We start from the raw sequence: 23,663 nt of genomic DNA on the forward strand, positions 1-23,663 counted from the left end.
CTTCAATGACGTAAAGAAGGTACAACAGCAAAAATCAAGCTCGCTAAATATCAGCAGAGGCCAGAGAAGCCGTAGGCGTCGTTCTGGCAAGTGTGTTGATTGTGCGGTTAAAAGCCCAACTGACATAAACATAAATATTTTAAATCCTCGTGGATTAGAAAAACATTTTTGGTGATAAAATCGGTAATATTTCGAATGGGAATTGTACATAACGATCCGTTTGACGTTTCTACATCGACCTTGGAAATAGAATACTAAATCCACACCCTAAAAAACACTAGTTATTGGTTTGGCACTCTTTTTGAAATTCAATTCCAACTACACGAGGCGGAGTAAAAGCCGAAAGAGACGGGGGATAATTTTGCGAAATTTCGTGAGTTTAATTATATTTAAATTAAATGTACATAATGCATGATTGTTAATTAATTAAATAAATAAATAAAGATAATATTGCATGATAAACAGTTGTTTGAATACGCTTATAAATAAATAATTTAAGGTAATTTAAGCTTGCAACATAAACGCCGGGTCCAACCATGACCCTATTAGGTTACGTGGGTCAAAGTTAATTTGATGTCCCCAATAAAAACGTGTGCATGATTTAAAACTTGATTTAAGTAACCATGGAATTTATATTTATAAAGAGGACTAGCAAAGTTTGTCCTCCGCGTTGTGAGTTATAAATGACCGTTGATATACTGAAGTTAAATTTGATTGCTGTGGCGCTTACCTTTCCTTCATTATATATTTTTGTAATATAGACAAAGAAATAACTCTCCCAGTTTTCACATCCCCTATAGCAGACAGTATTTATAAGATCCATAAAATAATCAACCCTTCTAACACTTTTTGTAGAGCGTTAAACCCTTTAGAGTTACGAGGTCAAAATATAGCTATATATAATCTATCAAGGCCCGTGCATGGTGATATTTTTAGGTTGTATAAGCTTGCCTAATGTTTAACCTAGATGGCTCTGTTTATCAGCAGATTCCCGCGCATTTTATAGTACGCGCGCGTTAACAGCGATGGCGGATTGGCGGAATTTGTAAAGTGACGTCATTTCGCGAGAATTAGCGCCAAAAAAAGTATGATGAAGCAAAAGGAGGGTGCCTCTAGCGGGAAAAAGTTACGAACTAAAATTTCATTTAATAACCCTTTTTAAAAGTCTCAATAAAAATTATGTAGCCGGGGAAAAAGCAGATCCCTCCTTCGTTCTGGTGAAACGTAATTTTTAAAATTGCCTATTGAGAAGAAAAAAAAAAATCACGGTGCACGGGCCTTGATAGATATAGGAAACATTGGTATAATTTATGATCCCTATGAAAGTTACAACCATAAAAGACTCATAATGGATATTGGAAATTTATTAACTCGAGGTTACCATCTCCCAAAAATAAATTTCCCAAAACTATTATATTTTTTTTATAAGTTTGACCTGCAAGCGTAGCTAAGAACGCAAGGCTTAGGGGCTTACTATAGGCCCAAAATAGACCATTGCATAAATTACTTGCAGCGAAACTAACACACAGGAGCGGTAAGCCGCCATCTTTGGTTGCTATTTTCTGGCTCCAACCAACTCCCGTTACCTCTAGCGGTGCTTCTTGGCGCCAGGGAAATAACCCAAGAAGGTCACCTTCCCCGCCCCTGTGGCGTTTGTTTCTCTGTCAGTAGAAATTATGGAATAGTCTATAGTGTTTTATTAATCATATTTCTTGTACCTGAGGCTGTTCGTAAAGATGGGTACCCAAAGGAGCCCTAAATGTTGCATTAGCTCTATCGCGTTTCCACAGGGGGTCTTTTCCGCTCGTTACATAATAGTGCAAGTTATAAAAATAAATGTTATTTTAGCCTAAAGGTAACCATTACTGAAGAATGATACATATATATTTTTTTCTAACACAAACATTGTAATACTAAAGAAGATCAGGTATGTTTTTGGTACAGTGAGCTTAGGGGAATACATTTATTTCATTTACCCCCCCCCCCTCCCTTCTCACCTAGCTTTAAATAAATAAATAAATAAACAGAGTGAGTTCACAGAAATTATATTTAGAACGACCTTGATATACTATAACACTAATGCTAATATAATCTTCTTTGCTCGTACATACCGTTATTATATATTTTAGTATAAAACTATGATCATTTTGAAATTCTGACCTTGATATACCCCAAAATAAATTTATAACGGCCCCCTACAGTGTAAAAGTCCCAAATACGGACCTTGATATACCCACTACCAGAAACAAATTTATAAACGTCCCCTATCGTGAAAAAAGTCGTTAAAAACCATGAAATTGATTAGTTTTTGAAGTGCCGAAAAGAAAAAGTAGAAAAGTCGAAAAAATCAATAATTTTTCCCCCCGAGGATTTTAAAAATCTAAAAAATATCTAAAAATAGAAATTCATTTGATGACAATTTATTTCATCTTTTTTTCTGTTAAGAAACTCTTTCATCTTCCAAATCTCGGATTTTTCCAAAAAAAAAAAGAGACGTAAAAGTGAAAATTCGATGTGAAATTCTATTTTACCAGGGATAGATTTAATATTAGAAGTAGGAATGGAGAACAGAGTAATAAGTCCCTTCCCGGGACGGTGGGGGGATGAAAGAAATAGGCGGGTCATAGCGACAGAGGTAAAAAGGAATTACGTATTTTTCACGGCCGTCCCCGTCAGCAACGTCATCAAAACGTAGGTTTTAAGTGAGCCAATAAGATAATTTAAACTTTTCGTTATTACGTGTTGGAGGGAGGGGCTCTATACTGGGTGGTCTATGAGTCGGACTGAAGTAAATACTAACCGTTCTCCATTCCTACTTTTAAAATTAAATCTATTCCCGATTTTACTTAACCCATACAGGCATAAGCTTATAAGATATGTTCCCCATAAGTTTGTTAATCTCTGGTTACAAACTGGAGTTTGTCATGAAGTGAGTGAGGTAGGTCATAGATTCTGGGTAAAGCGACATACGCCTGGTGAGGCGCTGCTGTCAAATTTGGGCTTAGTAATGCGGACTAAATAGGACCTAGATGGAAGTCCTGCAAAATTAATTAACCACCAAGTGAAGGACTTTAATTCTCGCTTCCGTCGTTCTCCTTCTCGAACTAGTTATCTCGAGCTGTAAGTCTCTCAGTAGCATAATGAAGTAGACTGGTAGTGATATCACTTATAAACTTGTGATACATGGAATATTTATGAACTCCATGAAGATATTTAAAATACCTATTCTGGTTTTCCTCGAAACTGTGGAGTTTTTAAGATATTATGGGGTGGCAAGCGCTTAATTACGTGGAAGGTTTCTGCGTCACTATAGAGTCAGTCATCCGGTATGGTAACACATTTTTTGCTATCACGGGGAAGTTAGTTATGACGTATAGCGAAGATAGGAATGAAAAGGTTTCGCCCTCCACGTTGCTGACGTCACAGAATAGATTACAGAAGGCAACGAGCCAAGAAGAGGAATCCATGGCAGCGTACAATTTAGTGTACCGTCTGGCGTCTGGCAGTCAGAGACAAACAAACCGGGAAATACTTTCCATAAATGTGAGAGATAGTAGTACCGCCGTTGGCTTAGTTTCGTTTTCCAACGCGAGTTTAAATGGTAACTGCTTTTTTTTCTCGGCTATTAAGTTAATGGTGCTCAATTGTTTCTCGATTCAAATTGGATTTAAAGTTGCTCAATGAAATTTGGTAAGCTAGCATTATTGTACTCCAATTTTGTCTCCGAGGGGCTGATCACTCTGAAATTGGTGTATGCTCATCTCCAAATGATTGTGTAGTATCTTCGTACTCAGCGTTATGTTGGTGTAATTAGCGTAACCTTGACATAGTGTGTAATCTTCATGTATATTCTTCGTAATTTGAACTATGACCCGTAATTTTGGCGTAACCTTGACATATAGAGTGTAATCTTGATGTATACTTGACGTAATTTGAACTATGACCCATAACCTTGACATTTAGGGTGTGATCTTCAAATTTGACTTAATTTGAACTATTACCCGTAATTTTGGCGTAACATTGACATACAGGGTGTAATCTTGACTTATATTTGACTTAATTTGAACTATGACCCGTAATCTTGGCGTAATTTCAACGAATTACCCGTAATCTTGGCATAATCCCGAGGTACTAAGTGTAATCTTGACTTATATTCGGCGTACGCTTGATATAATCCGAGTAATCTTGGCATAATCCCGAGGTACTCAGTGTAATCTTGACGTAATTCGAGTAAAGCTCTCTAGCAGCTCTGTAATATTTCCCCAGAAAAGAACTAAGGATTATCTGAACGTATAGACACGTGAAATATTCTCATAGAATATTATTAAACTTACTTAATGGCCTTTCTTAATGAATAATAGGCCAATTTTCGTAGAAAAATCTTTATATAAGAAATTTTCTAGAACCGTATATGCATATATATAATGAGTTATTTCTTAGGATATTTAAGAGATATATAGTTTTTAGCAACTTGGAAGACGTCAGTGTCACCGACTGTTATATAATATTAGAATTTTGGTCCTTTCAAGGCCCTCAGAGACTACAATCTAACAAAAGCTGGGGAAACAATCCAATGTAGGTGTAAGTAACTGTCCTCGGTACAAAGAAATGTCTGGAAAGAAGCGTTAGGTAAACAATAAGAACAGGAACATTTCACGTAGGCGCAAGTTATAGTATACTTGCTCGGAAACTGTCGCCTCCCCCAGGGCAGGGACCATCCCACGTGTTTAATTACCTAATTAAACAAAGAACAAAAAGGGAAAAAAAAAGAAAAAATGCCTTAATTACAAAGTTGAATTACTCCTAAGATTGCCAGTATAATGATGGAATACAAGTATTTAAAATTACATAATATAAAAAGCAAATAGAACTTGATGTATTAAAATTATATACGTAATATCAGAAGGGGATAATAGAAGAAGGATGCCACTCTGTATGTTCTTAATACTTTAGTTATGTAACTTGATTCTTCCCAGGCGAGGGAACCAATTAAGTTTTTGCTCTCCCGCTCATCAAACTTCAGATGGGCACATGGCACGGTGCTAGGGTGAATAAACTATAACTGTTTGGTATTTACTAAATCCTCAGCAATCAAGTAGACACAAACCTTGATTATCTTGACGTGGGACAAAAACGCACAAGCGCATGCATGCGCCTTGGCAAATAGTTAAGCGCTAATAGATATAGTAATGATGAGCTAGGAACTATTTATCGCGTATGTGATTCGGTTTAGTAACCTTGCTATACAATAAATGCTAATCTGATGTTGGGAAGAATCATGTTACAATTACCCCCTTTGAGGTGGTACACTTCTCTCGAATAGAAGTAATATATACTTCTTGTAATATCAAAAGCAAATTTAACTAACTCCCCCCGACTTTTGAAAAGGATCTATTAAGCTTAAGACAACATTGGATGGGTTTTAAAAGATAACCCTTTGCTTCGAGGAATTTTGATAACGAAATTGAGTAGGCCTATAATTCGAAGCGGAAGTAATTTCCGACAAAATAGATCAATATTATCAATGACTGGAAGGAAATTGAGACTAGGCCTAGCTCCTTAAGTCTGCATTTAGAATGAGTTATAAACTAATTTGGACTTGAAAAGGTTTTTGCCGGATGTCAAAACAAGTTCCGTTACCGGATTTCTCCTCGAATCAAAGGAGAGATGTCGAAATTGGCGGGAAATCCAATCTTGTTACGATTGTAAGATGCATTCAAACGAAAAGCTAGAAAGCGCGTTATTACCAAGTTGCAAATCCCCAAGAGGTTTCTTAGCACGGATCTCTCTCCATTCCACCCTGAATGTCTTGGAGCCTCTTGGCACATCTTTCAGTTAAGATTCCACTAGGAAGTGCGTGGGAGTTTTGATATTTTAATCCGTTGATTTTGCACTAAGTTGGTAACCTCAGGGGAATTATTCGACGAAATGGCTTTCGTCAATCTCGATTTAGTATTTATGCCAAATACCAACAATTTTCGAATGCATTTCATATTCTATATGCTTCTTGGAATTTTGGATTGGCAAGGACTAGTTTTGCGCAAGGTTCTATACTCTATAGCATAAGTTTATAAGATATGTATGACACTATGCTAGAGACTTAGTGAGAGATAGATCGAGAACAACAACACACTCGGTGGTTAATTTTGCAGTCTATCTTTAGTCCTATTTAGTCTGTACTAAGCCTTTGACAACAGCGCCTCCTCACCAGGCGTCGCTTTAAGATTATCTATGACGTTTCATCTACGTCACTTCAAGCTCTCAGTAACTAGTCACAAATTCCAGTGTAATTCTGAACAATTCAGTCTCTAAATTGCCTTATTCACTTTTTAAAAACAAAAGGAGATGAAAATCCATACTGAAGACTTAAACTAAAAAGCTTATTTCGACCTACCATCATTATTAAGCTTATTACGTAAGCCTTTGCTATCGACCTTTGAAAATTCTATATAGGGGGAGGGTTAAAGAAATCGGATATATAACTTCCGGTCTGTTTCGTTTCATTCGTTCTTTCATTCATAAGTTTATAAGTGATATGTTCCTTCCATAAGTATGACACTAGCTATACTTCGTAATGCTACTGAGAGACTTACAACTCGAGATAACTAGTTCAAGGGAGAACGACGGAAGCGAGTCAATTGAAGTCCTACACTCGGTGCGGTTAATTTTGCATGCAGGACCAAGTTCCATCTAGGTCCTATTTAGTCTGCATTACTAAGCCCAAATTTGACAGCAGCGCCAAAACCAGGCGTACTTCGCTTTACCCTGAATCTATGACCTACCTCACTCACTCAGTTCAAAATTACAAGCTCCAGTTTCTAAGTTACCAGAATTTACAAACTTATGGTGAACATATCTTATGAACTTATGGTTACCTTACGATTTCCAATTGAATGAAAGAAATAAGATATATACGGAATTCTGGAGCCAAGGGGATAAAATTCCTTAAAGTTAAGTACTGTAAGTACTGACGTGTACCGAACGGTGAACATTTCAAGATAAAACGAGAGCGATATATCGTTTGCTCTATGCGGCCCTATACTTAATTTTACACGCATCGAGAATTCTTTTTAACAAAATCGGTTTTCTTTTCTTTAGCCTTCTTTTTGTACAAAACGTCAGCGGAACTATAATATAAGCTTATTTCTGAGTTACGGTTTTCTCCTTATTTTGATTTTCTCATAACAAAGAATCAAATATAGGTTAACCGAAGTTCATAATTAATTAATATTTTAACTTAAGAGTTAAACAAGTTCTAGAGGTTTTCTACATGGTATCAAAGATAGATTTAATTTTTAGAAGTAGGAATGGAGAACAGAGTAATATCTGGGCGCGCGTCAAAGTCCCGGACCCCCCTTCCACTGGACGGGGGGGGGGGGGTATGAAAGAAGAGGCGGGTGGGGTCATAGCGACAGAGGTAAAAAAGGATTACGTATTTTTCGCCGTCCCTGTCAGCAACGTCATCAAAACGTAGTTTAAGTGAGCCAATAAGATAATTTAAACTTTTCGTTACGTGTTGGAGCGAGGGAGGGGCTCTATACTGGGTGGTCTATGAGTCGGAATAACTGAAGTAAATACTAACCGTTAGACTCCATTCCTACTTCTAAAATAAAATCTATCCCTGCACTTACTTAACATTTTTGTAATGCTAAATGATGCGTTGAGAAAATGGCTATACAATAATTCTTCTTCTTCTTAATTCCTGGTAAGAGAATTAAGAACTGATTTAACCATTAGTATCATTACTACTTTGAGGGTAATTGGCTATTCAGCTCCTCCCCCATTGGTTGATTGATTGATTGATTGATTGCTTTACTTCTACCCCAATATTAGTTTTAACAAGTTGGGTTGACGGAAAATGGGTTTCACTTAGTGGCAGACTAAATTTTGTTAGGTAACTTATGATAAACATTTTTAATGAAAAATTCTAACGTATGTAGGGGAATATTTATACCCCGTTATATTTCTAAAGTTTAATTAAAATGTCAGATGACAAGCTGGGAAAATTACAATTATACATACCATTTATAAAACCAAAAGTTAACATATTCTAAACCCATGCATTGCAGACTTGTACTGCAGCCCGCTGTGAAATGCAACTATTCAAGGAAGACCCATAACTAACGCTAATTTTTACTTTAAAAGAAAGTAAAATAACATAAAATTATAATTATAAACCCAAATAAGTGTTCATTATATAATAAAGTGGTAATGAGAGGGGAGGAGCTACGGGGATGTGACGTCAATATTGGTATAGAGCTATTTCAGAGGGGGTAATGGCTACGTCACCAATGCTATTTGCCCACAGAGAAAACCCTCACAAAATGTCCGCCATACACTCAAAGGCAGGCCCAATTTTCGTAGCAGACGAAATTTTTCCCCCACTGAAATAGCTCTATAGTCTAAATTGTATGGTATGATCTGACGACTTCCAATATGGTCGCCTAAACCGAGGTAAGAGATTGGAGTGTGTGACGTCACGAGAAAGTGTACCACGTGTTCCCTCTTAACAACAAATTTATTTTACCCCCGAATTTTGAAAAGGATATATTTCGAAATTTAATCAACTTCTTCTGGAAGTTCTGCATGGGTCTAGATCATACACTTTATCCGATAAAGAACTTCTTATCGCCTGTAATCAGCTAAGGCTAATCGTGAGAATTCTAACATCAGCTAGACTTTAATTAATAATCTGATTAAAGACTGTTCGATTTTTTAGTTAAGAACTTCATTAAAAAGATTAACCCTTTTACATCTCAGAATCATTGATAGAAAGAGGTGTAGAAATACGGAAAGATTAATATGAAAAAGTTTGAAAAATCGTGAAGTTGGCTGTCACAAACACAGCGCGGTAATGATGCTACATAAGTTTATAAGTGATATGTTCCTTCCATAAGTATGACACTACCTATACTTTGTAATGCTACTAAGAGACTTACAGCTCGAGATAACTAGTTCGAGGGAGAACGACGGAAGCGAGAATTGAAGTCCTACACTCGGTGGTGGTTAATTTTGCATGCAGGACCAAGTTCCATCTAGCTCCTATTTAGTCTGCATTACTAAGCCCTCTTTGAAAGCGCCAAAACCAGGCGTCCCTCGCTTTACCTCGAGTCTATGACCTACCTCATTCACTTCATGACAAGCTCCAGATTGTAACCAGAGATTAACAAACTTATTTAACATATCTTTTGAACTTATGATACGACCACATATTCAGTTTTGTTCATGTATAAAATTTATATGAAATTCAAGATTTCTGGCAAAATGTGCTGAATATGAAAATGATTTTGATGTCACGCGATGCTATACGTGACTGGCGCAACCTCGCGTGACAACTTAGTACCTCTACACCCCCATTAAAGTAGTACCTTAGTCCCTGACCCCAAACTAGGGTCCAGCGAGTCTTCGGTCTCAATCCATAAATATAATGAAAAAGAATAAAAAAAAAGGCCCTTCAGGCAGATTTTCACCTGAATCCCATTGCTATAGTTGCCTTAATCTTCAATGGGGTCCCGGCAAGAGGAAAGAAAGTAGCCTGTGATAGGATATAAATACATTCGCACCGAGGGGATGATCACCTTGTGATATTGATGTTCGTAGTTACGTAATCGTGGCGTTGGCTTAGTAAACTGCGAAATTTCGGTGTAGTATACGATTTTATAGAGTAATTTCGGTTTAATACGGGTAATCATAAAGTGTTTTCGTTGTAATAGGAGTAATAATGAAAATATTTCGATGTAATACAGGTAATCATGAAGAAATTTCGATGTAATACGGGTAATCATGAAGAAATTTCCGTGTAATACGGGTAATCATGAAGAAATTTCCGTGTAATACGGGTAATCATGAAGAAATTTCCGTGTAAAACGGGTAATCATGAAGAAATTTCCGTGTAAAACGGGTAATCATGAAGAAATTTCCGTGTAAAACGGGTAATCATGAAGAAATTTGCGTGTAAAACGGGTAATCATGAAGAAATGTCCGTGTAATACGGGTAATCATGAAGAAATTTCCGTGTAATACGGGTAATCATGAAGAAATGTCCGTGTAATACGGGTAATCATGAAGAAATTTCCGTGTAAAACGGGTAATCATGAAGAAATGTCCGTGTAATACGGGTAATCATGAAGCAATTTCCGTGTAATACGGGTGATCATGAGACAATTTTCGTGTAATACGGGTGATCATGAAGTAATTTCGGTGTAATATGGGTAATAATGAAGTAATTTCGGTGCAATATGGGTAATAACGAAGTAATCTCGGTGTAATATGGGTATTCATGAAGTAACTTCGGGGTAATATGGGTAAAAATTGTGTAATCCATGTAATAAGTTTGTAACGTGCCTAATCCCAGATTATGTCTTTTTGTGTACAGTCAGATTCGAAGTGTTCAGCCCCTCGATTTTGCCCCTTGTGACTGGCTTTATGCAGCTTAGTGTTTCAAGGGGATGGTTCGGTTAGGTGCAGGGAACGAAAGAATCAATCCTAAATCCTCTTGGGAAGCCTGGTTGGGAGATTTGGACGCTCTTCTCTTATCGTTTCGCTAATGAAGTTGGTGGGTGTGCCAGTACCACAATTTCCAGCCGAGGCTTAACCCAGTGAGAGCCTCCGGAGAGGAAGAGTTTTATCAGACCATTAAAACTCAAGGGGCCGGGTTAGTGGTAGCATAAGGTACGTTACAATAACAAGTATGACACTAAATGTCACTGGCGTCTTACCATTTAAAACGATTTCCTGTTAACAAAAAAGCAAAACCGGCACAGCTATCATGGGAACAAACCAGGGTTGGAAAAAAGCCGGATTTTTTTGAAAAAAGCCAGGCCAGTGGTTTTTATTGGTTAAAACCGGCTTTTATTGGTTATAACCGGGTAAAATAAAAACAACCGATTTTTCTTATGTGATGCACTTTTTCGAAGTGAGAAATTGTCTGCTACAAACTTCTGAGATTATTTTTGAAGTTTCTATTTAGCGTTAGACTATTACTTCACAAGTTTACATAGGAATATCAGATTAAATTCATTAAAATAATGAAATAAAGATGCCAAAAACTAGTTCAAGCGGAAGGAAAGAAGATCCTATTTGGAGTGAAGTTTTAAGGATTGGATCATCCTCATCGACATCAACTAAGGTTAAATGTAAATACTGTTCATGTGAAGTAAAACGTGACCAAGTAAGATCAGGAGGATGGGGGGTCAGAAAATGCAATTTTTTGCGTGACGTAGTTTATGGACGGTCCCTTAGTGCAAGACCAGAACGTATTAAAGCACATTTGTTGAAATGTCCCAAGAAATATATTGTACCGAAACAAATTCCAAGCAACATTTTAGACTCGCCTAATGATAGGGGTCACACTTGATAATCTTGACATTGATTCATCGCAATCACAGTCCATGAATAAGTGCTTTTTTTGAATAAAATATTTTTTTTAAAAAAAAAGCCAAAAAAGCCGGATTTTTTCAAACGGTTATAACCGGTTAAAACCACCTGGTTAAAACCGGTATGGTTGGTTCAGTGCCAACCCTGGAACAAACCCTTAAATTTCTTAAGTAATTTAGTATTACTTTAATTGAAAGTGTCTGACTTATTGTTACCATGTTATTTTTGGTGGTATTTGGTTGGTATACCGTGCAACCTTGAAGAGGACACTCCATTAAAAAGGCTTGGTACCCTTTTGGCGCATGCTTCCAAAAGGGTACGAGACTAAACTAAAAGAGAATTTGGTTTTATATTCAAAATGGATTATAATGGACCTATTTTTAGACGCGGAAGAATATCTATTGTTTCTTTGGGAGGTGCGCCTCGTCTTCGGTCTTAGTTAGGCCTAATTATAACTGTACCCAAAATTGGGTGTATTCAGTGCCTATTATAGGGTTATAATAACAGGTCCGACAGGTCGTGAAAAATAATTTGGAAGAATTTTAAAAAGTAGGTCAAATGGGTCACGGGGAAGTTGGGGGAGTTTAAAAATAGGCCAGATGGGTCACGGGGAAGTTGGGGGAGTTTAAAAATAGGCCAGATAGGTCACGGGGAAGTTGGGGGAGTTTAAAAATAGGTCAAAAAGGTCACGGGGAAGTTGGGGAATTTAAAAATAGGTGAAATAGGTCACGGGGAAGTTGGGGAATTTAAAAATAGGTCAAAAAGGTCACGGGGAAATTGGGGAATTTAAAAATAGGTCAAAAAGGTCACGGGGAAGTTGGGGAATTTAAAAATAGGTCAAAAAGGTCACGGGGAAATTGGGGAATTTAAAAATAGGTGAAATAGGTCACGGGGAAGTTGGGGGAGTTTAAAAATAGGCCAGATAGGTCAAGGAGAAGTCTGGGAATTTAAAAATAGGCCCATTAGGTCACGGGGAAGTTGGGGGAGTTTAAAAATAGGCCAGATAGGTCAAGGAGAAGTCTTTATGACAACCCTGTATGACATTCCTTTTATGTCAAAGGTCTAAGTGGTGTCATAAGGTTTACAATACTTATCGCAATGTCAAATTATGCCGTGCAAATAACACTTATTGTTAGGCCTTGGTTAAGGTCAATAAGCCCCCTTTGGTTTCATTGAATCGCGAGGCGACAGTAATTGATTAGATGATGGTCGCCTAAAAAACGTTATAAAAAATCGATTATATCAGTGATGACGTCATACTCAAGCCCTGATCCTCGATTATCGATCTACTCTAAATGTCCTAAACTATATTTTAGAAACAGATACATTCATCCTGATTGAGGTCAGGTAAAGATTTCATCAAAATTAATCAAAATCTGCGTCAAATCACTTGGTACCTACGTAATGGCATTGCAGTTGCTTGCCTTTGGATTTATTTATGGGATGATAGCATATAGTACCACAACTGTTTGTCTACATGTACGCAATTTACTAGAGCACGTATAACATGAGTTTAACTTCACTTTCTGTCTGTTTCTGTGGCAGATAAGGTACCAACACTTTTTACCCTAACCCTAAAGAGGTTAAAGAGTTCATACTTTTAAAGAGAGAGTGAAAGCGTTAACGGAGAAATTGACGATTTGAAGTAGCATAAGTTTATAAGATATGTTCCAAATAAGTATGAATCTACCTATACTAAGTAATGCTACTGAGAGACTTACAGCTCGAGAAAGACAAGCGAGAATTGAAGTACTACACTCGGTTAGTTAATTTTGCAGGACTTCCATCTAGGTCCTATTTAGTTTGCATTACTAAGCCTTTGAGAGCGCCTCACCAGGCCTCCTTCGCTTTACCCTGAATCTATGACCTACCTCATTCACTTCATGACAAGCTCCAGTTTCTAAGTTACCAGTGACAATGCGACAAACTTGGGAATTAACTGCTCTTATAAAAATGCGCTGCGCTTGTGGTCGGTAAATTAATTAACTTTGTACTGTAGTGACCATCCAAGGCCTAACTTCCGGTTTCACTTTCCCTTCAACGAGATTAAACAAAAACTAAAAAAAAAAAAAAATGGATTCCGGATGGTCGGCCCGACACGTTCTTTAGTTATTTCCGGTGAAAGTCTGGTTCAAATTGTCTGACAAAAAGTACCAGGCAGTTATCTCTCAAGAGTTAACGACCATTACACGACCGTTTCTCTTTTCAAGTTGAACAAAAGGCTTACCTACTCAACCATCCACTCCTAAACTAGGGAATTCTTTGATGTAATGCGGAATTAAAAAGATCATTTTAATTAAAAGGAAAGGAATATAGTTAATTTTAACAATTGGGATTACAACCCACACCGCTTGAGCTAGAAATCTGAAACTTCGCAGGGACGTTACTCTTTAAGTAGTAGGCACGTACTAAGAAAGATTTTTTAAATCCGACGCCATCTTGAAAAATGGCGGATAGAAGTGTTAAAAATCTTTATGGGATAATGTTGATTTCGCTTTTCAACGGATTTCACTAATATTTAGTACCCTGGTTCACTCTACCCTATAAACGGGCCTTAAATGGCTTTTGGGCTTATATTTGCCGCCATCTTTAAAAATGGCGGCCCAAATAGTAAATAAACCTTTATGGAATAATGTCCGTCTATATCAACAGATGTCACTAATATTTAGTACACTGGTTCACAATATCCTATAGACGGGCTTTATGGTAAGCTTTTGGCTTCGATTTGCCCTCCGCCATATATAAAAATGGCGCCCCTAAAACTAATAAAAATGTCCCGGCTGGCAACGAAAAGTGCCTTTGCTACTAATTAAACAATATACAAGCAATTAAGTTAACCTAGTCGAAACTAAAACCGTAACAAAGCAAATTTTCTCTTTAGTCCGTTACGAAAACCAATTTAAATTCTCGATGAACTCATGCGTGACGATCTATCTATTTATTTATTTTGATTTTGAAAGAGACTCGATTAAATAAACATCCACAGAGAAAGAGAGAAGAGATATTGGGTATTAACCGAGGGGTTATTCACCCTAAAATTCCATGTAATAACGTATCTCTTTATTACTCTCAGGGATAGATTTAATTTTAGAAGTAGGAATGGAGAACAGAGTAATGTGGGCGCGCGTCAAAGTCCCGGACCCCCTTCCCCGGGACGGAGAGGGTATGAAAAAAAGAGGCGGGTCATAACGACAGAGGTAAAAAGGAATTACGTATTTTTCGCCGTCCCCGTCAGCAACGAAATCAAAACGTATAGTTTAAGTCAGCCAATAAGATAATTTAAAATTTTCGTTACGTGTTGGAGGGAGGGGCTCTATACTAAACTATGAGTCTGACTGAAGTAAATACTAACCGTTCTCCATTCCTACTTCTAAAATTAAATGTATCCCTGGTCACAATTAAAGAGGTAACATGACGCTGAGTGACTGACCCCTCGAATTTAAATTAGTTGTTTAAAATTCGAGTTAAAAACAAACAATTTTGAGAACTGTCTTGGTAATAAATAGGGTCGTTGCCCGAGATTGTTTCTTAAAAATCCCAGGAAACTACTAGGCCTAGGTTTATCGTCGCCTAGATTGATAATTTGCATAAACTTTATTGATCTTGGTAGGTTCCTGGGCCTTGGTTTATTAGAAATGCCCCTTACTATAGCGCGCTTTATGGTCCCGTGTAAGCAAGTACCTAATGCACCATCAGAAAATGTCAACAGAGGATTAGATTACATACCAGAACCAAATTAGTAAAAGGATGTCTCTCAAAATGGTACCCCCGCGCTTTCTGTTTCAAAACGAGTACTTATTGATTGGTTTTAGATATATATATTTGAAAACTTCAGGAATAATCTAGGTACTGATATAAAAGCTCACTGGAGTAAACAGAAAGTTTCGAAACGTTAATATCAAAGATTTAAACTCCCGCGAAATGAATTGGCAATTGCTGAAAGGGGCTAGAGAAATTTCCTACTCCGTTTCGTAACTGTAACCGGCGTAAACTCATGCACTTCAGCCGACCTCAAAATAACAAAGAACGTACAAAAATCCTAAACTTCTTCATTTGTCGTCTGCTAATGCGTACCTCACTCAATCACGCGTCAGTAAGGCATCATCGAGTGAGCTATGGCAAAGAAAAGGCGCTAAAGAGGTGGCGCCATCTCGACACTGCAAGACGAAACTGAAAACTAGTTTTTAAACTAAAACCGCGAATCTTTTAAGACGAAGTCGTTGACACGTGTTTAATTTAGCGAGCAAAGCGACTTCACCGACGTGAAAGTAAGATTACGAATTTGGGAACTTCTTTTTCGCCAACAAATTAATATTTATTTGATATAGAGCCCTCGGATAGCGAAGAACCAAATTGACTAGATCATTTTGTCAATGAACTCTTTTCAAAACCTGTCAATTCACTATTTCAAAAGGTATATATAAATATATACCTAGTTAGGTTTCTGTTAATATATATGGTCTCTCATGGAACCTAACCTATAGATGGTTGAAATAGGACTTCTAAGTACACAGAGTGGTACAGATCAACTAAGTTATTTCGTTTTGAAATCAATGTACTGACGATGGAATAAATAGTTTAAGTTATGGGCAGGAATAAACACAGCTAATAGAAATCATAGTGTACGTGAAAACCCTTTTACTCAACCTATCTAGACTAATCATTATATATGATAAATTTTACCTCCCTTAAGCCTTGTTGTATGAATTCGGATAAAAAATAAACGTTTCTTTGATCTTCACCATATTGTATCATATAAATCGTCTCTAAAGGAAATGATATAGGAAACCTGGAATGGAGTAAAAGGCAATATGGCAAATATAAAATAGAGAATATAACAAAAAATGTACAGAAAATAAAAAAAATACACACGCTATTCGCTATGTAAGAGAGGCGAAGATTCACGTTTCTCTTTGAAGAGAACGGCTGTACTGTAGTGCTTGGCTGAAATAAATTGTAAAGGGTCTCTTCATACACTCTTCTAGATAGAAAATACCCAAAGAACCCTTAAAAAAATATTGGATGGGGATGGAAGTAGTAGTAAATAAGCCTAAAGTTACAAAAGTCTACCTAATGCTACTGAGAGATTTACAGCTCGAGCAAGTTCGAGGGAGAACGACGGAAGCGAGAATTGAAGTCCTACACTCGGTGCTAGTTAATTTTGCAGTAGGACTTCCATCTAGGTCCTATTTAGTCTGCATTACTAAGCCCAAATTTGACAGCAGCGCCTCACCAGGTCTCCCTCGCTTTACCCTGAATCTATGACCTACCTCACTCGCTTAATGACAAGCTCCAGTTTCTAAGTTACCAGTGACAAATTTATGAAACATATGAAGTAATATATATTAGACCAAGGCTTCGAAAATTGTAAATACACCATTTGCAATTTGTTCTATGATCAAACATATGTTGACATTAATATTATCAACAAGTTTGTTGATCAAATGAAAACAATGGCTCGATTTCTACTGAAACTCTAGCTAGGTACTCCCAAAGAATCATGGGATAAAATGAAAGGTCAACTGCATTACAAGATACCTTTGATATCTTTGGGTTTATCAACATTTGTTGGGTGTGAAAGTGTCGGGGAAAAATCGATAGAACCGTGGAAAGAAACTCTCATAGGAAATAGATGTCTACCTGCAGGAGGACCCAAGTTGATTTATCTAACTGCGGCACCAAAGGCGTCACAGCACTCACTTAGCGTCACGGGGTTGCTACGTCCCTTCTTTTAGTCACTGGTGACATTGTCACTCGATATAGATTGTTTACGGGGGATAGGGTGTGAATGTGATACAATTCTGAGACGTCCTCTGTAAAAACAACACCAAATGGTCTAGAAGATACCGTGGTAATTAGATCCCAGTTGCGTTGCCTGACTTATGACGTATTGGGTAAAGATGAGAAAGAGTTGGGTAGTAAATAAAGTGCTAGTATCAACGTTTATTCGTTGTCACTCGATTTAAATGAAAAAGGTTTATTAATAGTTCAACGCAAAATAGGTTGCATGCAATATTAGGTCAAAGGTCAAGGTATTAACATAAGTATGTGAAAGTATGTGTGAAGTATGATATAAAACGTTAATTATAGTTAAATGATTTTGTTGCCTGTCAAAACTAGCTTAGAATAGAAGTAAATCAGTAGAGCCAGGAATGCATATAATAATTGAAATAAAATGGATAGATATTTAGAGTTGCCTAAACTTTTCTTACATACAGTATTTCTTCCCATTTCCACGATTGCAAAACCCAAGCTATCCTGAGAAGAAACCTTAACTTATAGTTATTTCGTTACTTATGACATTACAGAAATAGCCCATTAATAAAATAAAAAGAAGTAAAAGAGAGAAACTGCGAATTTGTCATTCGCAGCTGATTCCGTTTTAGTCGTCGCGACGAGCTTGGCGGGAAAGTAAAAGACATCATGGATATCAAAAATAAACAAACCATATTTGATTCTTGAATCAATCCTGTTAATCTAAACCTAACGCAATCGTATGACTATATTTCTAATCTCTATGATGTACGACATACGTCATAGACACACGATGAGAAACCGAAACGGAATGGAAATTGTTTCCCTAAAGCATGGCGCGCCTATAGCGAAATGCAACCTGAAAAAAAGCATTTCCCAATGGTTATCCAGGTTAAAGAAGGGTCGTTTCTAAAGTTGCATTCTTGTATATATACATGAGGAAAAATGAGGCGAGATGGGATGGGAGGACGGGAGGTTTAGCTTTATAAAGGTTAGGCCTAAGGGAATGGAAAATCTAGGGTGTAACCATGGCAACCGCATGCATGCTCTCTCTGGGAGGGCCAAGGGGGAATGGGCTCTTTCAAAACGAAACGAGCGCTAACAACAGTTTCCCCCCCAAAGAAGAGTGTTCTGTCCATAGTGTCTGTTTATCCGAAGCGTGTCGGACAGTCCACTTTCTAATACGGAATTCCAATGAATCCTTTAGATACTTTTTTAGAGTATCCATCCCCATTTATATATATATATATATGTATAAAAAAGATACTCTCGGCTATAAATCATTCAAAGATGGTGGTGCGGGTCTATGGACACACCTCTTTCAGACACTTTCTCTATTCCCAACACACACTTCCTTTGAATTTTAACAAGCCAAATTTAGAAGACGGTATTTTTTTTCCATTGATAGTAAAATCAGGGACTAGGTTCAAGCTTGGATGCCCATGGGAACTGAATGGTTGGTATAAAAGACTTTAAAGGATGGAACCCTTTGCTGAAGCTAATCTTAATAAGATTGCGTCGCATAGGATTTGCGTTTTCCCGCGTGAATAGCGCAGACAGATGTCGCTATGGTCATAACGCGAGCTTTGGCACGAATTTTTCAAACTTATATAAATAAATAAAACTTGCTAAATTTGAGCATAAAACCTTTATGGTAGTCGATATTTTTATCGCTAAGCCTACTAACCCTTTACCTATAAATTACATGACATTTTAATCGGCAATTACCATTATTAAAAATTAAATAATTTCAAATATCTAGGCACTATAACATTTGGTTACGACTTGGGATGCTGTAATGCTAAGAAATTAGTTTTTGCGACCAAATTAGCATAAATTATGCAGTGAGCTTGGATTTACTTCCCCCCACACAGGCGCCTGCCTACCTTTAAACATTGATAACTTTAAAAATAACTAATTAATTTCGAAATTATGACCAGAAAACAGTACAGGTCACCAAAATTTATGTAAGCCCAAGTGCCTGGCTTTAAACAGAGTGAGTTCACTGAAATTAAATTTAATTTCGAATGACCATTTCATTGATATACTAGAGAAATTAACATTAATCGTTAATTAATTTCCTTGCTGAATGCATACCCTTATTATATATTTTTGTACGTGGACAAAGAAATCAACTATCCCAGTTTTCTCATCCCCTATAGGATACAATCAGTTTCAGGCATTTTTCGCATAAAGCTGATAAAAAAGAAAAGATTGATGATTGCCCGTCCATAATGCGATAAACGGCTGGCCGGAGGCGACCTAATTTGCAAAATTTAATCGGAGGGCTTTCTTGTCTCGATTAATTTCCTTAATCTATTAATCTAATTAGTTAACGGATGAGTAGCATCGTATTTTTCCCCTTGATGGGTAATTTTTCAAAAAAGGGGACCAGTTGGTTTAAATTTGAAGCTACGTTAATTGAAATACAAGTCGATCACATGGTCAGTTTCTTCTTAAAAGCTTATTATTATACTAAGCTGAATAGCTTAAAGGGATTGTGAAAGAATTAAGGCATAGGCGGGTGGGTAAAAATTGTTTTAAATACGTCAGAGACACGTGACCGAGGAAAGGCGTGGTTCAAAGAAACCTTGGGGAATAGAATATTTCGATGTAAAAAAGGTGTAGGCAAAAGGGAAATACAATGGGGTTGGTCCCTCGCTGTTTCTGCGCACTCTCCTGATGCCCAAGTCTACAGCGCATGCGCTAAAAAGCGGTATGGAAGGCGGAGTTTTAACCCCCGTATCTTTCCCTCTTAGTTACATCTCTTAGTGCAATCTCGCGAAAAACAAGGAATAGATGTCCAGTCCCACTTCATGTGGAGTCTTTGTTCATTGGCGTCACGTGGTGTCTGTGGCGTATTTCAAATTATTTTTACCCATCCGGCCATGCCTCCTTCACAATCCCTTTAAGTCCTGATCGACTTAGACCAACGTTTACACGCCAGTATTTATCTCAATAGATAATTAACGTAGACTTAATTAAGTAAATTGGAAATTCATCGTTAATTAGATTAAAAGGGTCGGTCTTACAAATTTGAAATCAATTCCAGTAAGATGAAAACATCTTAAAACCCTTTTAGTCTGTGGCTAAAATTATCTTGTTGTTCTAAGACCAGCTCATTCATTCATTGTTTTGGTAATTAAGCCTTTGGGAGCATCCGCTTATTGTTACCCAACCACCATTTAACAAAAAATAAAATAAATAAATAAAATGAAGCAAAGCAGTTCTTTAAGCACCCTAATGTTTTTCTCCTGACATATTTCTTTCTCTTACGCATCTTTAGTTCTCTAAGAAGCTTATGTTATTGTTCTAGAGGATGTCTGCGTCCTTGGGATAAGTTTTTAAAATCACTAAATCGTCTTTTGTTTTCTGTCTTTTTTTTTGTAGGTTTCGAAATACACCGGTGAAACTAGTCCATTATCAATCATGTTAAAACAAATGTTCAATATGGAAACAACGTTCAGGTTTCAAACGTTCACGTTGTAAGTATCAGGTAGAAGGTTAAAACTGAGGGGCTACTCACTCACTCTCTGTTATGTTATGTTACGCTGAATTTTTACGCTTTGCCAATTACAGGGAATTTTAAGAGTGACTAGCTTTTCGGTATTAAAGACACTGATAGATATATAACAAGAAATGTGTTGTAAGACGTACATAAATTGTAGATATATCAGGGTTGCTACATAATTTCAGATTCCAGGTTTTCCCTGACTATTTTTGAGCGAAAGTTGTTATGAAAGTCAAAATTATATTTTAAAACATATAGGTCTCGTCCTATCAGGGATAGATTTAACTTTAGAAGTAGGAATGGAGAACGGTTAGTATTTACTTCAGTTATTCCGACTCATAGACCGCCCAGTATAGAGCCCCTCCTCCAACACGAAACGAAAAGTTTAAACTATCTTATTGGCTAGCTCACTTAAAACTATACGTTTTGACGACGTTGCTGACGGGGACGGCGAAAAATACGTAATTCCTATTTACCTCTGTCGGTATGACCCTCCTCTTCTTTCATTCCCCCCCCGTCCCGTGGAAGGGGGTCCGGGACTTTGACGCGCGCCCAGATATTACTCTGTTCTCCATTCCTACTTCTAAAATTAAATCTATCTCTGGTCCTAAAATGTAACGTAGGTGTAACCTTCAACATTGAAATTTTCCTAAACCCAATAAATTTTCTACTCTAAAATCACCTTCTCTGATTTACCCCTGACCTCCTTTTACGCTGGCAACCCTGTTAAAGTATTTAAGCACATATGACAATATCAAACAAGATGCCATCATCTTCCTCTAATCTGTCAGTGTTTCACTTCATCACATCTTGATTTATTTATTTATTTATTTTTGGGGTCAGTATACTTTAATAACGACGCAACGGTTTTTTTTAACTTTGGTAGGACACAACTATTCCATTAGTGTATCTTTATGGAGGTCGAAGCTCCGATGGATACTGGCGGTGGGGTTGTAGGAAATGGGACTGGACCCGCTGGTCTCGACGCCTTCTTGCAAACCGGAAGGACTGGTAGAAGGAATGCCATACCAGATATCTTATCAAAGGAAGCCAAAGAGGCTGTCAGTACCGCTGATTTACCATGCTCGTTAGAAAAACTATCTTGTAATGGTAAGATAAACAAATAATGATTCTTATACAGGGTGTTACGACCCACGAAGTACAGTAGGTTCTATGGTCGATTTGAGTTGAAATTGTTCTATGATCGATTTTGACCTAAGGGCCACCCGAAACAAGTTATCATTGGAGTGTTTGAAGGATGACCCCTTACTTAACATTGCCCTTGTTTCTTGCTTAAATTTAAGGGGGTCATTCGTAAAATACTGCAACCAAAAAGTGATATCTAGTTTATTAGGGAGAAGGTATAAGATGCCTAGGTAAGTATTCGCGCGCCATAGTCCCAGTCCCCCTTTCAAATTACAAGGGGGGACGTAAAAGGAGGCCGGGATATTTCGCTGCCTCTCCTCAGTCGGAAAATATGACTGTAATTTTCGTCATTCGCGTAGGCGCTGACATGAGTTTTCAAGAACCAGTGAGATGCATGCTGGTTGTAATTTAGAGGCGGCGGGGATTAACTCCGGACCTACGTACGTTTGCACTGGAGATAAAGCTAGATAATAAATGTGGCGATTTATACCTTCTCCCTAATAAATGATGCACTTCTTGGTATAACGATGTCCCTTAGGGCAGGGGTTCATAGAACATTTTAGACTCAAATCGTCCATTGTACTTTGTTTGGTCCTAACATCAAAATGTTTTAGAACGTCCTGTTTTAAAACACAATTATAATTTTAATTGCCAGATCCTTCAGAACCTCAAGGTGGCAATACCAATTCTTCCCAACCCTCTACAAGTAATTCAACAAATCAATCATAGTGTGGTATGGGGAGAGAAAAAGTGTATAAAAACTAATCCGGTGTCCTCAAACAAAGACATATGTCCGTCCCCCTGAAGTATAACCCACCAACCAATCGAGATATTAATATTTGTAAATCCCCCAAAGTAATTAACGATTTTCTAGTCAAGAAATATTTAACTTCTTTAGAACTTTGAACGGCAAAGAAAAACTTGAATAATAAAAAATAAATAAATAAACCCTCGCGTTTTAGTGTAGTGGAACTGTGCCAGAAAAAAACGTAAACCAATAACAAAGGAAGAAAACAACAAATTACAAAAATAAACAAAACAAAACGATACACGCAACAAATGTTTGTGACGACAACAATAAAACAATAATGTGTGGGGCTCATTTTCAAACTACGGAACTATTTTTAGTATTTATAAAAACTGTATTGTAGTTTCTAGAAAATGAACAATTTTAGAAAAATAGAATGGTTGAAAATTTGAAAGAATGTGGAGAGTTTAAGCAATATTAAAACAAAAATTGTAGGTGGAACGCGAATATCTCTCTAGATGTTGTTGGGCAAGTTTTCCCAAATGGTGAAGGTCAAAGTTCGAGATGTAAAACGAGTTTTAGCAGCGACCAAAAACGGTATTGCAGACCCGGTAACGTGTTTGAATGAAGAGAACAGTTTTTAACGGAAATGACATTTGCGTTTGACGTACGATTTATAGTGTTAGCTTAAACTCTCTAATTGGAAAAAGTTCTTGATTATCTGACATGTTTTTATCTGTTTTAAATATTTCAATATTTTTCCTTGAGAAAACCCTGTGAAATTATTTCCATTACATTAATTAAATTATTTATAGTTCGTTAACTCCGCTATTGTAGAACTAGAAACTTGTATGGAAGTTACATTAACATTAACGGACTGGTGACATGACAACTGGTGTAGCTATTTTTCGTTAATTATATATCAATCCCCTACTTAAACGTCCAATTATCAACTTTATTATTATTATTATAATAGACTGTTTTCCCCCGATCCGATGATAGTCTTTTCGAAACCATTTTTCATCATTGTAAATATTTAAATCTATTTTCCACCCATTTTTTCGTTTTACACGTTTAGGTCATAAAATGAATAAATATTTTGACCGCCAACTGTTTCAAAATTTATTT

General features: G+C 37.1%; 1 long non-coding RNA gene across 2 annotated transcripts; it reads left to right on the top strand.

The window, feature by feature from the left end:
- The first annotated feature begins 67 nt into the window (after nt 1-67).
- On the top strand, nt 68-23,645 carry LOC149718204 (uncharacterized). Of its 2 annotated transcripts, none has more exons than XR_016365432.1 (4): nt 68-373; nt 20,521-20,615; nt 21,528-21,751; nt 22,443-23,645. It is a non-coding gene; the product is annotated as an uncharacterized LOC149718204 (long non-coding RNA). The 2 variants fall into 2 exon arrangements; XR_016365434.1 differs by lacking the exon at nt 68-373 and adding an exon at nt 3,231-3,690.
- Nucleotides 23,646-23,663: the final 18 nt, after the last annotated feature.

The sequence above is a fragment of the Phalangium opilio genome, unplaced genomic scaffold, assembly GCF_054372755.1.
Source record: "Phalangium opilio isolate 3A_F unplaced genomic scaffold, DU_Popi_V2 ptg000002l_1, whole genome shotgun sequence".
NCBI classification, from domain to species: domain Eukaryota; kingdom Metazoa; phylum Arthropoda; class Arachnida; order Opiliones; family Phalangiidae; genus Phalangium; species Phalangium opilio.